Source organism: Gadus macrocephalus, chromosome 17 (assembly GCF_031168955.1).
Source record: "Gadus macrocephalus chromosome 17, ASM3116895v1".
Taxonomy (NCBI): Eukaryota; Metazoa; Chordata; class Actinopteri; order Gadiformes; family Gadidae; genus Gadus; species Gadus macrocephalus.
Window position 1 is genome coordinate 12,234,146 of NC_082398.1, and position 17,075 is coordinate 12,251,220.

General features: G+C 50.0%; 2 protein-coding genes across 2 annotated transcripts in view; one reads left to right on the forward strand and one right to left on the reverse strand.

Annotated features, from left to right (window-relative positions):
* LOC132475466 (leucine-rich repeat and fibronectin type-III domain-containing protein 2-like) overlaps positions 1–9,519 on the reverse strand; it is a 36,476-nt gene extending 26,957 nt beyond the window's left edge. The window contains exons 1-2 of the mRNA XM_060076619.1: positions 8,755–9,519; positions 6,703–7,602 (exon numbers count right to left, since the gene is read on the reverse strand). The gene's annotated coding sequence lies outside the window, so the exon portion shown is untranslated. The remainder of the gene's footprint in view (positions 1–6,702; positions 7,603–8,754) is intronic.
* The window catches only part of LOC132475417 (pyruvate carboxylase, mitochondrial-like), a 257,477-nt gene that overhangs the window by 173,305 nt on the left and 67,097 nt on the right, over positions 1–17,075 (forward strand). The window lies entirely within an intron of this gene.

Below are 17,075 nucleotides of genomic sequence, written 5' to 3' on the forward strand. Positions count from 1 at the left end.
AGGAACGTTCTTTCTTCTTCTCGGGATTATGTTTGACCAGGATAACTCAACTAGGGAGCTTCGGAAAGTATGTTGCATTTTTTTCAAACGCCGAAACTTCAAAGGCCCGCCAGGCACCGTTAAATTACAGCGCAAATCCTTGAAAAGTGACGCAGACATAGCTCACTTTGAAGTTTTGTGTGATATTTTTAACATTACGTGTGTGGCTCATTTGTTGACCGAAGAGGGCAGACACATTTAGTTAAGGCTGTTGTCTTTCAATACACCGTGAATGTAGACAACGAGGTGGACAACATCATGTTGGCTTCATTGAAGCCAAAATATTTGAACGGAGACATTTAGCCCACCACAGAAGGAAGTTCAGAATGCTACCAGACCAGGAAGGGACATTGCAGAATATCAGACGATCAATCGTGGAACGGCGCTGGCTAATACAATTCCCACTTTGCATTGCAAAGAACAAACTTTGACTTAACTCAATCTACATTGTCTCCCATACGTGTTTAAATATCCATACGTGACGGGGATGGGTTCAGCGGGTGACAGCGGTAAAGCTAAATACAAGGCTGCCGGTTCCCCGCTACACACTGATTAATGAGGTGGCAGTGTCTTTTTTTTATGCAAACATATCATTATCAAGTAAAGTATGATAATTACAACAAGGGGGGGTGTTGTTCAGGCTTCTGTAAGGCGCTCTCTATCCGCATAGCATCAGCATAGTTTAGCATTTTTCCCATGGCTGTCTTTGATGCAGACCCTGCAGTGTTGTTGGAAGCTGATGCTAATCTTCGCAGGCAATCAGAACCCACTGCAATGCTAATTGCACAAAATAAACACGAGGAAGAGGCGCGTTGGGGAAAGTTGCTTGTTTTACGTGAAGCTTACAAAAGGACAGCGTTTTCTCTTCCAAGCTCTGGCCGAAGAACTTAATAAAAGGATAATAGTATAGCTATATTTGTCAAAATCTGCCGCTCTTTTTGAAATGGCTTGTTGGTATGACATCACACCTTTGGTGTGATTCTGTGTTGTGTGGAGTGTTTTTTAGGTGTGTTTCCTGTAAATTATTTGTTCTCGAATACATTGCCCAACATAAGAATTACTTGTTTCACAGAAACAATCTTGCCCAGTTTTCTTTTTATACCAAGATAAATAAAAGTACAGACACTCCCTATAGTAGGCTCACTTCATAAACTAGTTATAACCTATAAGTGGAACTGCTGGTTCCAATCTATCGCATTTTAATTTGTTGTACTCAGACTTTTTAAAGATTTTCAAAAATGAAACATCTAATCCATTGAATTTGATAAAAGTTGTTGCCTGTGAGTATTCAGGCAAAACTAATGGGACCTGGGAGGAGGCCCATTCCCCCATCTTATTTAGCTTCTTAGAGCCGTCCATAAAGCAAGACAATTTGCAATGATTTATTCCTATCACGTCCGATAGTAGGGTCAACGGTTCTTGTGAATTCTATCTATTACTTTGGATCCCAGCCCGACTGACATTTGGCTCCTGTGTTTGTGTGTGTGTGGAGTGGTAATGGGGTGTGTGGGGGGGTGGGGGTGGTTGCCCCCGTGCATGCACACACGCGAAGGGTCACCCAGGGGGTGCTTGGAAAACTTTGGCTTGTCCTCCTTTATTGGGATGCGCCCAATCACCTGCTCTGCCTCACAGGCCAACAGACAGCCACAGCTCTCCATCTATTGCGAACACAGACATACATTCCTTTGACCCACTCACACACACACAGAATCACACTCTCAGAGAATGCAGTGCAGATCTGAGGGCCTGAAATACATGAAGCGTAAGTGCTCTCCTCATCAGAGGCTTAATGTGGCAAGCAATCTCTTTCAAGCGTTCTCTTTCTCGCACTCTTGCTCTCTACCTCATGCCGCCCACCAATCGCTCGTGCCTTCTTGCGTTTCATAATGTGTGTGTGACTTGTGTGTGCACGTGCGCGAGCACATCTGTTGGTGCATCTTTCTGTCAAGATGTTTGTGTGTGTGTGTGTGTTTATGTATTAGCATTGCACTGCATGCTGCACCCGTGTGTAAGTAGATGTTAGGTCTTGATGACTCAGCAGGGTGTGTGGGGGGTGGGGGGGTGGGTGCTGGGAGACCCGCTCCCCGAGAGACAATGAGCCAATCAGTGGGCTGCTCTCGACACAGTGGGTCATTCAGATCCAAACAAGGGGGCTGAGTGGCTTGTGAGGCGCTGGATTGATTACTTTATAAAGACGCCAACACACACACGAGACGGGCCCGGTCACAACACGCGCCTTCATGTGTGCGTAAGCTTTTCATCCTACTTATCCCGTCCCGCCACTGCCTCCGTCCATAACAGGGGGGGGGGGGGGGGGGGGGGGGGGTGGGGAAGCAGAGAGGCGGTGGGAAGAGAGGGAGGGGAACTGCGGTGGAGGGTGGGCAGGTGGAGGGAGAGGAAACCGCGGGTCTCTGGTGCTAGTCTTCCTTTCGCGTAGGTCCTACACTTGTGTTTAGGGAACGGGTTTCAGTCCAAGGACATCTGTCGAAAGACCTACCCTCTCCTCGCCCCCTGCCCCCCCCGCCCCCCTTCCCCTCCCTCTGCTTTGCTTCCCCCCTGTGGATTTGAAGTCCCTCACAGTAAGGCCCCATACGATGATGCTAAGCTGTTGCAAGATGATGCCTAACCTCGTGATATCCCAGCAAGATGGGCTGTTCGTTCAGGCATCACGTTCATGCTCGCACTCTACGCTCAATGTCATCGCACTGCTTTAAATGCACACACACACGCCGTGGATATTACGCAACCAGCTAAGATTAGCATTCGGTATTGACGCGTGTGTCCACAAGTCTTAGCGCGGGGCTTATCAATATGTATAACATGTGCCACCGGCAGTGAAACCTCATTAAGACTGCGCTTTTCTATTGTCTGGTTTTCTGAAAGGGGTAAAGATGAAATTGGCGATCTCCCGCTAGTGTAATGACGGCTGAGATCAATGGTGCCATCCCAACAGCTCCAATTATTACCCTGCGATTCAGCTCTCCCTTTGTTGCTTAATTGACGGTACTGTGAAGAAACCAGAAGAAAATGCTAGCTTCTCAACCTCACGACGTGTCAAACATCTGACACAACTAGGAGCCGTTGTATCGCGACGTTGTGCCATGTCATGGAGATCCGAAACAACACAATGGTGAACGTTTCCCTTTGAAATTGCCCAATTCCTTTAGACCCCTGACACATTAGTGTTCTCAACCTGGGCCATGCCTGCATGTCAATGAGGACTAGCCAGCACAAGGCGGTGTAATTGCTTGACATTGATTGGTGAACAAATTACGGACCCGGCCGGACAAATGTATTGAATTTGAGATTTCTCAGTACAACACCTATTTGCTTTTTATTCTCCTGGGATTTGAGTGATAAATGGTTTTTTAAATATAGAACATGCACCTTTCACTTTTGCCTTGGTCTCATTGAAGGTAGCTATTGAAATGGGTTCAATAGACCCTGCTGGTGGTTCAGTCTCGGACCTGACTCTCTGAGTGCACCCTGGGTAATTACACCCCGAACAATGAGGCCCTCAATCGGTAGAGATCTGCCTCCTCTCCCCTGCATGCACCGGCCCGCCTCCCCCCCTCTCCAACAAGCAGGCTCACATTTGCTTTCCTCTCCTCCCTCCACTCTGTCTGTTATTATGCACTTGTGTCTTCCCTCGGTAATTCCCCCTGTCCCAGAGTCATCAACTTCTCTCTCTCACTCTCACTCTTTAAACTCTTCTCTCTGCCCTTCATGTAGAGAAAGAACCGACACACTGATCGTCAGCACCCCCTCTCCCATCTTCATCTCTCTCCCCCTTCCTTCCTCTCCCTATTCTCTCTTCCTAAGCCCCCCCTTCCCCTGAACCCTTACATCCCTTCTGGCTCCCCCAGCGGTTGCCACGACTCTGGTTTGGTTAGCTCATCAAACCCCAAACCAAACCTGGCACACATCTTAATCAGCGATCCTAACCTCCCTCCCTCCGTCGACTCCTCCCCTCCCCTCCCCCTCTCCCCTCCCCTCCTCTCCGCTCCTCCCCATGCCTCCCCTCTCCCTTTGATCCCTCGGCCCCGTGCCGCTCTCCCCTCCTCTCTTCTTGACCGTCAGCACTTCTCCATTAGTCGCTCTTAATGTCTGACCACAAGCCGCCTCTCCGCCCCATGCCTTTTTCATCTTGCCTTCTCACTCACATCTCCACCCCCCCCCCCCCCCACCCCCCCCCGAGCCAAGGCCGTGCGTTGTGTGACCCTCGTCTCTGTCTTTGTCGTTCTGCTCGGATCGCTCATCTCGGAGCCGGCTGTATTCAGAGATTAACGTCTCGGTTCCTCGATATCTACTGTACGCCTTCTCCTCCTCTCTTTCTGTCTTGTGTTGACCTTTCATCCATCCATCATTTCCTCAGTGTGCCTGCCTTTCATCTCTTCTCCCGGGGGGTCTAAAGCGAGCGCGTGTGTGTGTTTTGTTTCTCTTTAATGTGGGTCGTTACACCACACGGATCCAAATAGTGTTACTTTTCCTTCTCTCCAGATCTCGTAGCAGCCGTTCGCCCATCCCCCCCCCCCCCCCCCCCCCGTCTTGGTGCCCTCCTGAGTGCTTCTCTCATCAACCTTTATAAATGTTTTAGATAATCGTCCCTTTTGTCTTCTTCTGGCTCGGCTTGCACCCACTCACACCGCCCATTCACCTCGATATAGTGCTCTCCACGTCTGCCTTCGGCCCTTCTCTCCCCATCCCAGCTAAAACAAACACTTGGCCTGTGCTGTCTGACATCTGTGGTGTTCGCGGGCCTCTTGTGGTTTCAGCCAGATACCTTCCTCCTGTGTTATCCCTCCCCCCATCTCGCCGGCGCGACGCTCGGCTGGGCCCTCTCTCATGTGTTCTGTGTCAACCATGCTGGCGACGCTTCCCCCCCCCCCTTGCTCACCAACCCCTTTCGGATTGCCCCCATGTTTTTGTTGTTCCTAGCGATCGGTGCCTACTGGACGTCGTTTGTCCTTGGAACGCTGGTCCTGTCACTGCTCAACTGGCGCAGGGTTGGCAGGGACGACAGGGGCGTTAGGGGTTTGATTCCCACCAGGGCTACCCGTGCTCAGAACGTATGCGCTTGTACATGATGTAAGACACTGTGGATCAAAGCGTCCCAGCATCCGTGGCTGTAATTGTACATTGTGCAGAGCTATTCATAGTTTGAAGTAAGATTCATCAATGTTGTCAAAGCGGCGGGAAACTCCATCGTAATATAATCATTTATCACAGCGGAGGGATGCGAGATCCATTTCAAGCCCCATCTATCGCTCACCCCCGAGTCACCTGTGATGCATTGTTCCTGTCTGTATTCCTGCCTTGTTTACACACCGTGAACCTGTCTCTGTTATCCTGCCTTTTAAACCAGAGATTGTACAATTGTTTGAGTGTTACATTTTGTCGTCTCTCTCTCTCTCGTGTATCCTTTTAGAGGCTATGGCAATAGCTTTCATTACAGCTTTCAATCTGGGAGTTTGTTAGTAGCTGTGCTTGTTTCTGTCTCTGATACCCCTCATATCCTCCAGTAGATATCCTGAGTCACTCTGATCTCCCCATGTCATTGGGCCAACAGTGTGTGTGCGAGCACGCACTTGGGTGCGTGGGTGTTTGCATGCACATCCACAGCTTATGTAAAAAGCCCCAAAACGAAGAGAGGTAATGATGGCTCTCTCGCACATACACACGCACATACACACGCACATACACACAGTAACATGTACACTCACACGGCTACTATACACGCTAACACTCACACAGCAGACACAGTGGGGCAGATTACATAAAGCCAAGGTGATGAAAGTCTAGCTGTGATGCACCTCGTCAGTAATCTGATACAGGACAGCTGGCTGATGGTGCACGTGCATGCGCACACACACACACACACACACACACACACACACACACACACACACACACACACACACACACACACACACACACACACACACACACACACACACACACACACACACACACACACACACACACACACACACACACACACACACACACACACACACACACACACACACAGAGATGCACACACGCATCAGTGGCATTTTCCCATGGGTGGTGGATTGTTGGTTGAATCCGGTACAAAGATGAGAGCGAAAGAGAGCGAGAGAGAGAAATAAAGAAAGAGAGAGATTAGAAAAGAAGCTGCCAATTGCAGTAAAGCCCCCCAAAAAACAATCATACAAACTGATAGACTGAGTGTGTGTCACGTGCGAGTGTGTGTGTGCGTGCGTCTTTGCGTGTGTGTGTGTGTGTGTGTGTGTGTGTGTATGTCATGTGCGCGTGTGTGTGTGTGCCACATGCCTGTGTGTCTGTATGACACGTGCACGTGAGTGTGTCTGACACGTGCGACTCTGTTTCACGAAACATGTGCACTCCTGTGTTCACCTTTTATGTTGCTGTTCTAAATGCACATCTGTTCATTATTCATGTGTGTGTGTGTGTGCATGGAGGGGGGGGGGGGGGGTGAACATCGAGTTGCCAGTGTAGAAGCTGATGGCACTCACTGGTTGACGTGCTCAGGGATGCAGGGACTTAACCATGTGAATATGGATCCAGCTAACCGCTTATTCCCGCTAGCATGCCGTGTGTGTGTGTGTGTGTGTGTGTGTGTGTGTGTGTGTGTGTGTGTGAACATGTTGAAAATGTTACCTTTTCTGTCTGGGTGACCTCAGAGTCCAAATCAGCTCCACATGTTATCCAGATTGTTGTGTGTTGGTGTGTGCGTGTGTGGGCTTATGTGTGTCTTTGGCACAGATTTCACTGCAGGTGTTCCTCCGTTTGTGGGGTCAACAGTGTGTGTGTTTGTGTATGGAAGAAAAAAAACGAGGTATCCTACTGTTCTCGGTACACCACCACGCCACACACACATCAAACAATGTGTGCGTGGGATGTAGGTCAGAGAGGGAGAAGGAAGGGAAAAGTAGGGTGCACACCAGCTAAATTCCAAGCCCTGGTTCTTCCCAGCTCCCTGCTCCCGCTCGGAACAGAGCAGCAGCAGCAGCAGCAGCAGAAGAAGAAGGAAAAGATAAAAAGTAGAATCCAGAATCACGGCGTAGTTCCCAGTGCGGTATTCCCAAGTAGAGCTCCGGTACACGCTCTCCAGCTCCGCTCCAGATCCTATTTTTATCCGCTCTCTGTGGTTTTCTGTCGTTCCGTGTTCACCTCCTTCTCCTTCTCCCCGCCTGCGGAAAATCCTAAAGTGTGATCTTGGCGCAGAGGGAGTTAAAACCGTGAACGATGGGTAAAGGCGTTGGTAGTCTACTTTGTCACATGACCAATAGGATCCATCGTCTCCAGTTCTCACTTCTCTCTCTGCGTCTCTGTGTCTCCCTCTCAGTTCTCCTTTTCTTCCTCGCTCTCTCCTATCATGGCGTCCCCCGACCAGAGTTCTCTCGAAGGGTGTGTCGGCAGACGGAGACGTTTTTAGTATTTATCTCAATGTTTCTGTGGCTATAGTGTGTTATTCAGGTGTGAAGTGCAGGTTCAACCTCTCTGTGTGTGTTTCACACGGTCGTCCATCTTGTTGTTCTGGAGAGCTCTGTGAACAACCTGCACAGACACAAAACCACACGCACAAACAACGATGATGGGAGTGAGGGGTTGTTTGACTTTATCACATTTGTTTTTCCTCCCAACGGCGCGCTCTCTCTCTCTCTCTCTCTCTCTCTCTCTCTCTCTCTCTCTCTCTCTCTCTCTCTCTCTCTCTCTCTCTCTCTCTCTCTCTCTCTCTCTCTCTCTCTCTCTCTCTCTCTCTCTCTCTCTCTCTCTCTCTCTCTCTCTCTCTCTCTCTCTCTCTCTCTCTCTTTCCCCCCCCCCCCCCCCCCCCCCCTCTGTGAACTGCCTGTCGTCTCGATCTTCCATTCCCAAATTCTCGCTCACTTCCTCCCTCTTTCTTTCTGTCCCTCCCTCACCTCCCCCCCTTTCATAGACAGATCAATAGTTCTGAGATCCTTGTTATGCACGGCTCATCGCCCTTTTATACGCGCACAGACACACACACACACACACACCAGACACGCGGGAGCGTGAGCTTGAGTACACGCCCGCGGACCCCCCCCGCTCTCCTTCTGACAGGCAGAGACGCGCTGGTCTCAGGCGCGCACGGGAACGTCTGCATTGCGTACACACACAGGGCACACACACACGTACATGCGCACACACACACACACATGGGCACCCACACACACACACACGCGTTCTAATGAAACAACTGAGCTATTGATTTGTGGCGGTCCCAGTTTGCATCCTCCACCCCCACCTAAACCGAGCCCCCTCCCCCCCACCCTCCCTCCCCCCCTCTTTCTATAAACATTATTCGTACCTGTCAATCAAGCAGCCTATTACTGACAATGTTTAAGTGGACAACACCGTGAGCAGACGATCACGCTGTTTGCTACGACTACGTTGTGAGGTGGACAGAGAACAAGGGAAATCGCTGGTCCATCTGTCTTTAGATGCGCACGTCCAACACGGACACGCGCACATTTCCTTCAGGAGGAATCTATCCCCTCTCTCAGTGCGTCCTTCCCGAGTCCCTCGCCTTTCCCCAACTCTCGACACCAAACACTCTTTTGCTTTCTCCCGCTTTGTTTCCCCCCTCTTCTATCTCGTCCTCCACTCCCTTTTCCCCCTTCACTGTCTCCCTCCCCAGTACCTTATCTGCGTGCCCTTCGTCGGGATGAAAAGGTTGGAACCACTAACCTGCTTTTCTGGATGCTTCTTCCACGACTCGCGGTCTCTGTCACATCTTGCTATCCGGCGCTCTCTCTCTCTTTCGCTCTCTCTCTCTCTTTCTCTCTCTCTCTCTCTCTCTCGCTCTCGCTCTCTCTCTCTGTAATTCCTCTCTCTCTACCTTTCTCTCGCTCGCTCTCTCGCCCCTTCTCAGTGTCCAGCAGTGGCGCGCAGGAAAACACGCATCCCCCTCTCTCGCTATGCGCTCTCGCTCTGGCACCAGCGTGTGTTTTTTCGTCTCTCTCGCTTTCTCTCTCACTCCGTCTCTCTCTCTCACGCTCCCTCTCACCGCGGCGTGCGTGTGCTAGTGTGTGTGTGTGTTTTCAGCTCTCTCTCGCAGCTGCAGCGCTCTCTATGGCTCTTCTTTAACAGTGAACTCACTCATCCCTGTTCATCCCTCATCTCTCACTCTCTCTCTCTTCACCTCGCTCTCTCCCTCGCTCTTTCTCATACCTCCCTTGCTGCCTCCACCTTGTCTCTCTCGTTTCCTCCCTCATATCTGTATTTGTATCCATCAGCCTCAACTTTACCCTCACTCTCCCTCGTTCTTTCTCCCGCTCTTTTTTCTTCTCTATCCTCTTTCTGCTGTCTGTCTCTTTGTGCAATCTATCCCCCCCTCCGTCGGTCCACCCTCTCTCTCTCTCTCTCTCTCTCTCTCTCGCTCTCTGCCACTCTCCCCCTCTCTCTTCCACTCTCCCACTCTCTCTTCCACTCTCCCACTCTCATCCACCTCGTCTCTCTTGTCTCTCTCCACTCACACTTTCCCTCTCTGTCATTATTTTATCTAACCTACTTGGTCATTATGCTCTTTCACGCATGTCTATCTCTTTGTCCCTCTCCCATTTTACTCATCCTCTCTGTCACTCTCCTCTCTCCTCAGCCTCTGTCTCTCTCCCTCATCTCTGTGTCTCTAACCTCTGTGTGTGTCTTTATCCCCATCTCTCTCTCTCTCTGTCTCTCTCTCTCTGGGTGTTTCAATTCTCTCTCTCTCTCTCTCTCTCTCTCTCTCTCTCTCTCTCTCTGTCTCTGTCTCTGTCTCTCTCCCTCTCTCTCCACCTCTCTCTCTCCCTCTCTCTCCCTCTCCTCATCCTCTGTGCCTGTCCTTCCGGCCGCCGCCGGCTGATTGAATTTTAAGTCATGTTTAATCCCACGGTAACAGGTACTGAGGCGGGGCTGCTAGGGGTGGAGGAGGATAAGGGAGGGAGGGAGTGGTCTGGGGTGATGCCACAGAAGGGCAAAAGTGAGTGGGAGTTCACACCTGTAAATGTCCACGTCACAGTGACTCACACGAATCACACTTCCATTAGTTGAGAACCAGTTTGCCGCATTTGTGTGTGTGTGTGGTGCCGGCTTTCTTCTTCTGCTGTTATTTATCGCCCCTAGTTGGTGTATTTTCCCTACCATTAGCAGAGCTTCCCGTAAATCGTTCTTTTTTCTTTTTTTCAATCCTCTACCCGTCTCCGTTGAAGGAGCAGGTTGTTTATTCCGTGATTGCTGGATAGAGACACAACGGCCTTCCGGTCATCCTAGAGGGACGGGGAGATAGACCCAGGGAGGGACAGAGGCAGTGACGGGGTGGGACAGAGGGATGGGGACAGATGGGGAGGGAGGCAGTGAGAGATAGAGGGAGGCAGTGACTGACAAAGAGGGAGGCAGTGACTGACAAAGAGAGTAGGAGAGAGAGAGGCAGTGAGTAAGACAGAGGGAAGGAGAGAGATGGGGGGGAAGGAGAGAGAGATAGCGGCAGTAAGCGAGACACAGGGAAGGACATAGATGGAAGGGAGAGAGAAGCAGTGAGTGAGACACAGAGGGAAGGAGAGAGAGTCGGTGAGTGTGACAGACAGGGGAGGGCAGAGATCGGGCGAGAGAGAGAGAGAGAGAAGCAGTGAGTGAGACAAACAGGGAGGGAGAGAGATGCAGTGAGAGAGACAAACAGAGGGAGAGAGAAGCAGCGAGTGAGACCCAGAGGGAAGGAGAGAGAGAGAGAGAGAGAGAGACAGTGAGTGAGACGAACAGTGGGAGGGAGAGACTGAGAACGCGAGAGGGGAGGAGGGACCGAGACAAAGAGAGACGACAACGTTGCTCGCCGGCATCTGCTTCTTGGAAAGGGAGCAGGGGGGGGAAGACTGATTGAAGTAGGATGAGAGAGCGAAGCAGGAAGAGAGAGGGAGGGAGAGGGGGATGAGGAAAAGGAGTAACCGGTGTCACGGAAGAGATGTTAGAAGAGTTAGGTAGAGTTGGTCTGAGATTAGCAGGAGAAATGCTGTGTGTGTGTGTGTGTGTGTGTGTGTGTGTGTGTGTGTGTGTGTGTGTGTGTGTGTGTGTGTGTGTGTGTGTGTGTGTGTGTGTGTGTGTGTGTGTGTGTGTGTGTGTGTGTGTGTGTGGACCTCAAATGGCGGTCAATTGCCTGATACCCCCCTGTTGTGGCAATCGCTGCTGGAATAGCTGTTTACTGTGTGTGTGTTTTGTGGGTGCGTGTGCTTGTCATACCAAAGCAACTATGATGTAAGAACTATTGGATGCCAGAATATGGTTATACCCACTCATGCATGCACACATTCAAACACACACACACACACACTCCCCTTTAGAGGCAGGGGGAAACTAGGAGGCGAGGTGGAGATCTGGATGAGTCTACAGATGAATTGCTTTCTCACATTTCCTCAATTTTCATTTGGGGCTTCATTTCTGAGTCTCCTTCTGCTCTCTCTCTCTCCACCTCTCTCTCTCTCTCTCTCTCTCTCTCTCTCTCTCTCTCTCATCTCTACCTTACCTCGCTCTCTCTCCAACACTCTAGCTGCCTGCTATGTACTGCTGGTGCTTGGAGTCGTTTCTCATTTGCATGTTGACACTGTGAGCATGCACACACACACACACACACACACACCATCCCCATGTTCTCTGTCTCTGTGTCTCTCTCCCTCCCTCTGTCGCTCAGTCTCTCTCCCTCCCTCTGTTGCTCCGTCTCTCTCGTGCGCTCTCTCTCTCTCTCTCTCTTCTCTTTCTCTTTCTCTTTCTCTCTCTCTCTCTCTCTCTTTCTCTTTCTCTTTCTCTTTCTCTCTCTCTCTCTCTCCTGCTCTCTCTGTCTGTAAATGTCTAACCCCTCTTCACACACATCCTCCTCTCCATCCCACCCCAGCTGTCCGGACGGAGCATTCTTGGCTCTGTTCTTTGTATCCATAAACCCCTCCTACCTTCTTTTTTTGCCATCGCCTGTCAGAATTCTGTGTTACTGCGTTGGCGTGCTAAATATGCTGCTTGTGAGCACGTTTCTCTCTCTCTCTCTCACCCAACCCCCTCCCCCCCCCCCCCACACACTCCCTCTCTCCACCCCCGCTGTCATTTCCTAAAATATCTCGGGCCTTTTCTCAGATCCAGCGTCAGTGGAGTCAGTAGCGCAGTGTCTGATCCCCGTGTCCTCCTCGCCCGCGTCCTGCTCCAGGGTGGCAGGCCGCGTGCCGCCGTGTCCGCGCTCAATAATTAATCACCAGAGGTTGTCTGCGGGTCCGCCTGCTTGTTTTTATTAGAAAGTACAACCTCCGCCAAAAAAGTGAACATCAACCCGAGCAGGATCTGTGATTGGCTGCAACCAATTTCAATGGAATAAAGGATGGCCGTTCTGCTGCCGGGAAGAACCATCTGGACAACCCGGGATGGAGAGCGCAGTTCTCTTTGTGGAGCGGGGGGGGCTCCTAGGTGGGTCATTATTTTAAAAGAGCGCACCAATCCTTCCTAATTGATCGTCTGGGCTTCGGAGACGTCATTCTGGGATGCACGGAGGACATCTAGCAATCTGGGAAACGGCGGAGATAAAGCAGGATGTTATTAATGTGGACCAGGCGCTCCCTTTTGGCGCTGATTATAAACAGGGTTCTTTTATGGTATATATATTTTTTTTTTTTCGCATACTTTGAAAAACAAGTCAAAGTCTTGCTTGTGATTCAGTTTATCTGAATGGAAATTGCGTTGAAAATACATTTCGTCTATTTTGGTCCAAGTATGAGTGCAGAATACTAAAGAATGAGTCAAACTCAACGTGATACAGCAGACGTGTGTGTGTGTGTGTGTGTGTGTGTGTGTGTGTGTGTGTGTGTGTGTGTGTGTGTGTGTGTGTGTGTGTGTGTGTGTGTGTGTGTGTGTGTGTGTGTGTGTGTGTGTGTGGGTTGGAGCACGAGGCAGTCACTAACTGCCTCGGGCTAAATATAGCTTTGGTTTAATCAACTCCATACAAATACATTAACATCCATCGCACAAACATGAAGCACGCAAAACACAGGCAAATTGATGAACGGCTGTGTGTTTATCTTTGAACATTATCTCCATGCTGATGTGAATCATCTCTCTCTCTCCCCCCCCCCCCTCCCTCCGATCTCTCTCTGTCCCTACATATCTCTTTCCCTCTCTCTATCCCCCTCCAACCCTCCCTTCCATCTCTCACTCCATCTCTTTCTCTCATCTTGCTTTTGTACAAAATCCCCTATTGTGATTGATAACTGAATACAGCAAAGGTAAATCAAGGCGGTGAACATTTGGGTAAGATAAAGTCGGGGGGGGGGGAACGCAAACGAGATAGGGAAAGAGATTGATCATAGGAAACGACACTCTTAACGCACACCTATAAACACATGCGCTTACACAATCATTGGTTGTGTGCGTGCATGATTGCACAGCTGGTGCACCAAGACTACCGTGATCATCAGACACAAATCAAAGTGTGTGTGTGTGTGTGTGTGTGTGTGTGTGTGTGTGTGTGTGCGCGTTGGGGTAATCCAAAGGTCTCCAGAGAGAGGCAGGCACCCTTCTATTTGTCTCAATCTGAATATAATCAGAGACAAGGACGGTCAGCTCTGTGCACATGCACAAAAACACGTGCAACCCATGCAGTCCTCGCACATGACCATAAATAACTGGGTGCAAATTGCCTTCTCCCTGATGTGTTTTCTGTGGCAGCACTTTGCATGTGGTCTGATGTAGTGTTCACTACCCCTGCAGCCAAACCCAGCACATCAGACCTAGCATACGTCCACAACGATAAAGGATAGGGATGCAGGGATGTGAACACACATGCAGGCGCTACTGTGGGCATGCATCTATGGCCCAAAACAACCCATGCATTTACGGCCCAAAACAACGCAGGCATTTTCCCAGGTAGAACTTTTGATGACATTTTATTTATTGAAATGCCTGGTAAGAACAATATGATTAATGTTAAGAACACTGCACAGGACTTTTTGTTCCGAAGACGACATGGGATCGTCAAAAGCTCATTAACGTGTAATTAGGATTTATTTTTGCCCCAGTGTGTGTGTGTGTGTGTGTGTGTGTGTGTGTGTGTGTGTGTGTGTGTGTGTGTGTGTGTGTGTGTGTGTGTGTGTGTGTGTGTGTGTGTGTGTGTGTGTGTGTGTGTGTGTGTGTGTGTGTGTGTGTGGCAACGAGATGCTAGACGAGGCAAGGAAAAGAGAGAGACTAGCTTATTCTCACTCAACCAGAAAGCAACTGGATGAACTTCATACACATGTGCAGTGTGAACAGAGCATGCACACATACTGCAATGCACCATGCTGGCTCCTCATGACATTTCAAAGCAGGGGAGGCGACGACTAAAAGGTTTATTCTTCTTAGTCAAAGGCATTCAGGATAGGCTGTGTGTTAAGAGGGAAACACATTGTAGACGCCGAGAAGCTAGTGTAATTACCACCACGCTTTGGGAAAATAGGGGGAGAAGCAACTCAAATTACCGTCTGATGGTTTATCTGATAAAGACGACATCATGATCTACTTTCCTACTTGTGATGGCTTTATTTTAATTGGAACAGTTTCTATGTTTTTGTTCTATTTGCGCCTTTCAACGCATAAATTTCATCGTGCCACACGGTATCAGAGGAACCATAGACTCTTTCTCAAGGGTTTATTATAAACTCCATAACTTTAGGAGAACTGTGTTCAGGGAAGGAGACGTTCACAGCATGAAAGCTCAGTTACTATGGCTACCATTTTTCATTTGCGCTTTTGGACGGGTCAACACAAACAATGCCGATTCGCCTTTCCATTACCGGTTTAAATGGGCCTAGCTGTGCCACTCGACCCCCGAGATGGACCACATCCGAGGGGGGGCCGAAGCGAGCGCCCCGCCTCCAAGCGGGCTGCAGTGACGTCAGCCCTGGTTGCTGATTGGATCGCTGAGTACTATAAAAGCACAATGAACTGTGCGTTCTTGTATTTTAAATGCATTGCCATGCACGCCGAGTGCGGCTAGGGTTCTCGGTAGCTTGATTAGTTATTATTTGTACGCATCAAGGATTTTGTGTTGCACTCCAGGAAATGTGTGAAGCATTGTCCAATGTGTACACAAGACTAATCTGACTAATCTCTGGGCTCAATGAGCTATGACATTAGATTAGCTATAGATTAGGGAAGCAACAAAGGGGGGATATTGTCAGACGGAATTCATCATCAAGGAAACCACACAAATACACGAAATGTCACAAAATAGGCTATAGAAGTTAGTGTGTCGTGTGTGTTATCTATTTAAGATAAGCGCATCATCAGATGAGGACACCCCTTCGAGTGGGCAACCCTGTTGCAATGGAGATGCAAATCCCAGCTGTGCCATCTCTAACCAGGTCGAGCCAGGCCAGTGTAGTATCATGGAGAGATGCCGTTAGTTAGCCTGTGTATTATATAAATGTAAATGGACTGCATTTATATAGCCCTTTTTCTAACCATTGGCCACCCAAAGCGCTTTACAATATTGCCTCACATTCACCATTCACGCACACATTCACACACAGACGGCGGAGTCAACCATGCAAGGCGACAGCCAGCTCGTCGGGAGCTAACAGTCAGGGTTAGGTGCCTTGCTCAGGGACACCTCGACACTCAGCTCGGAGGAGCCGGCGATCGAACAAACAACCTTCTGGTTACCAGCCGCTCTACCTCCTGAGCTACTGCCGTCCACAGGGGGAGTGCATGATACACTATCTATAAAGCACAATCAAACTAGGTGACAACCTCTCTCGCAGTCAATTCAGATCACGTTATGAAGGAACTGGTCAGTGGATTGCGCATCTTGCAGCCGGACACCGGGAATCAAACCCACGTACCTCTTCGGCCTGGGAGCCATGAGCAATGTTACCGCAAAAAAAGCAGTCCTGGCCCCCTATCGCTCTGTCAATTTGTGCCAGGCTTCCTACGAGAGGGAGAGAGGTGGATATAAGCCCTGGCTCAATACCTAGAGGGGGTGTTCCAGACTTGTGCTGGGCATCCATGGACCCACCGCCTAAACTGGCCTGGCAGTGGACTCTGTGTGGAGGGGGGCGGTGTGGATCAGCACACGGGAGGGCTGGCAGGGCCCTTCTAATGCTGATTTCTTGCTGTTGTCTTTACCTGAACTGCGGTTTTCGTGAACACGCACACACGCACACACACACACACACACACACACACACACACACACACACACACACACACACACACACACACACACACACACACACACACACACACACACACACACACACACACACACACACTCCCATACACACTCCCACACACACCCACACACACTCCCATACACACTCCCATACACACACACACTCCCATACACACACACACACACTCCCATACACACTCCCATACACACTCCCATACACACACACTCCCATACACACACACTCCCATACACACACACACACTCCCATACACAAACGCGCCCGCACACACATTGAGACACACGCACGTGCGCATATGCAGACACGCACGCACGCACACACGCAAGCATATGCAGACACTCGCACACAAACACACCCTGTACAGATCCACCGCCATACCTCTCCCTTTACTGCCCACGGGGGTCCCATTCATCATGTGCGGGAGCAGAGAATGCCTTTGATGTACTGCTGGAGTGGTGCTGGAGCCGTTTCACAGGGAATAGTTACTTTACTCCCCTGTTTCTGCCGTTGTTTGGTCGAAGGCCGCCGGTGTTGTTTTCCGTTAGGTCTTCACATTAATTAGAGCAGCTTTGCTGCCTGCTTTTTAGGCTCTGTTTGGTTTGTTGTTGTCCTAGTGGCCTGGTCCCGTTTCATACATCTTCTCCCCGTGAAATTTGTTCTTTAATTTGGTTATTAGGAAATAAATGACTGGTGTGTGTGTTTATGTGTGTGTGTGTATATGCATGCGTGTGTGGAACTTACCTTCTCAGCGCTTGAGTTTGAAGGGGACGACTAATGCTGTCGCACCCGGCGTCCCGCTGAGCCTGCCAGCCCCGTGGCAAAGGTCTTTATCCCCGTCCC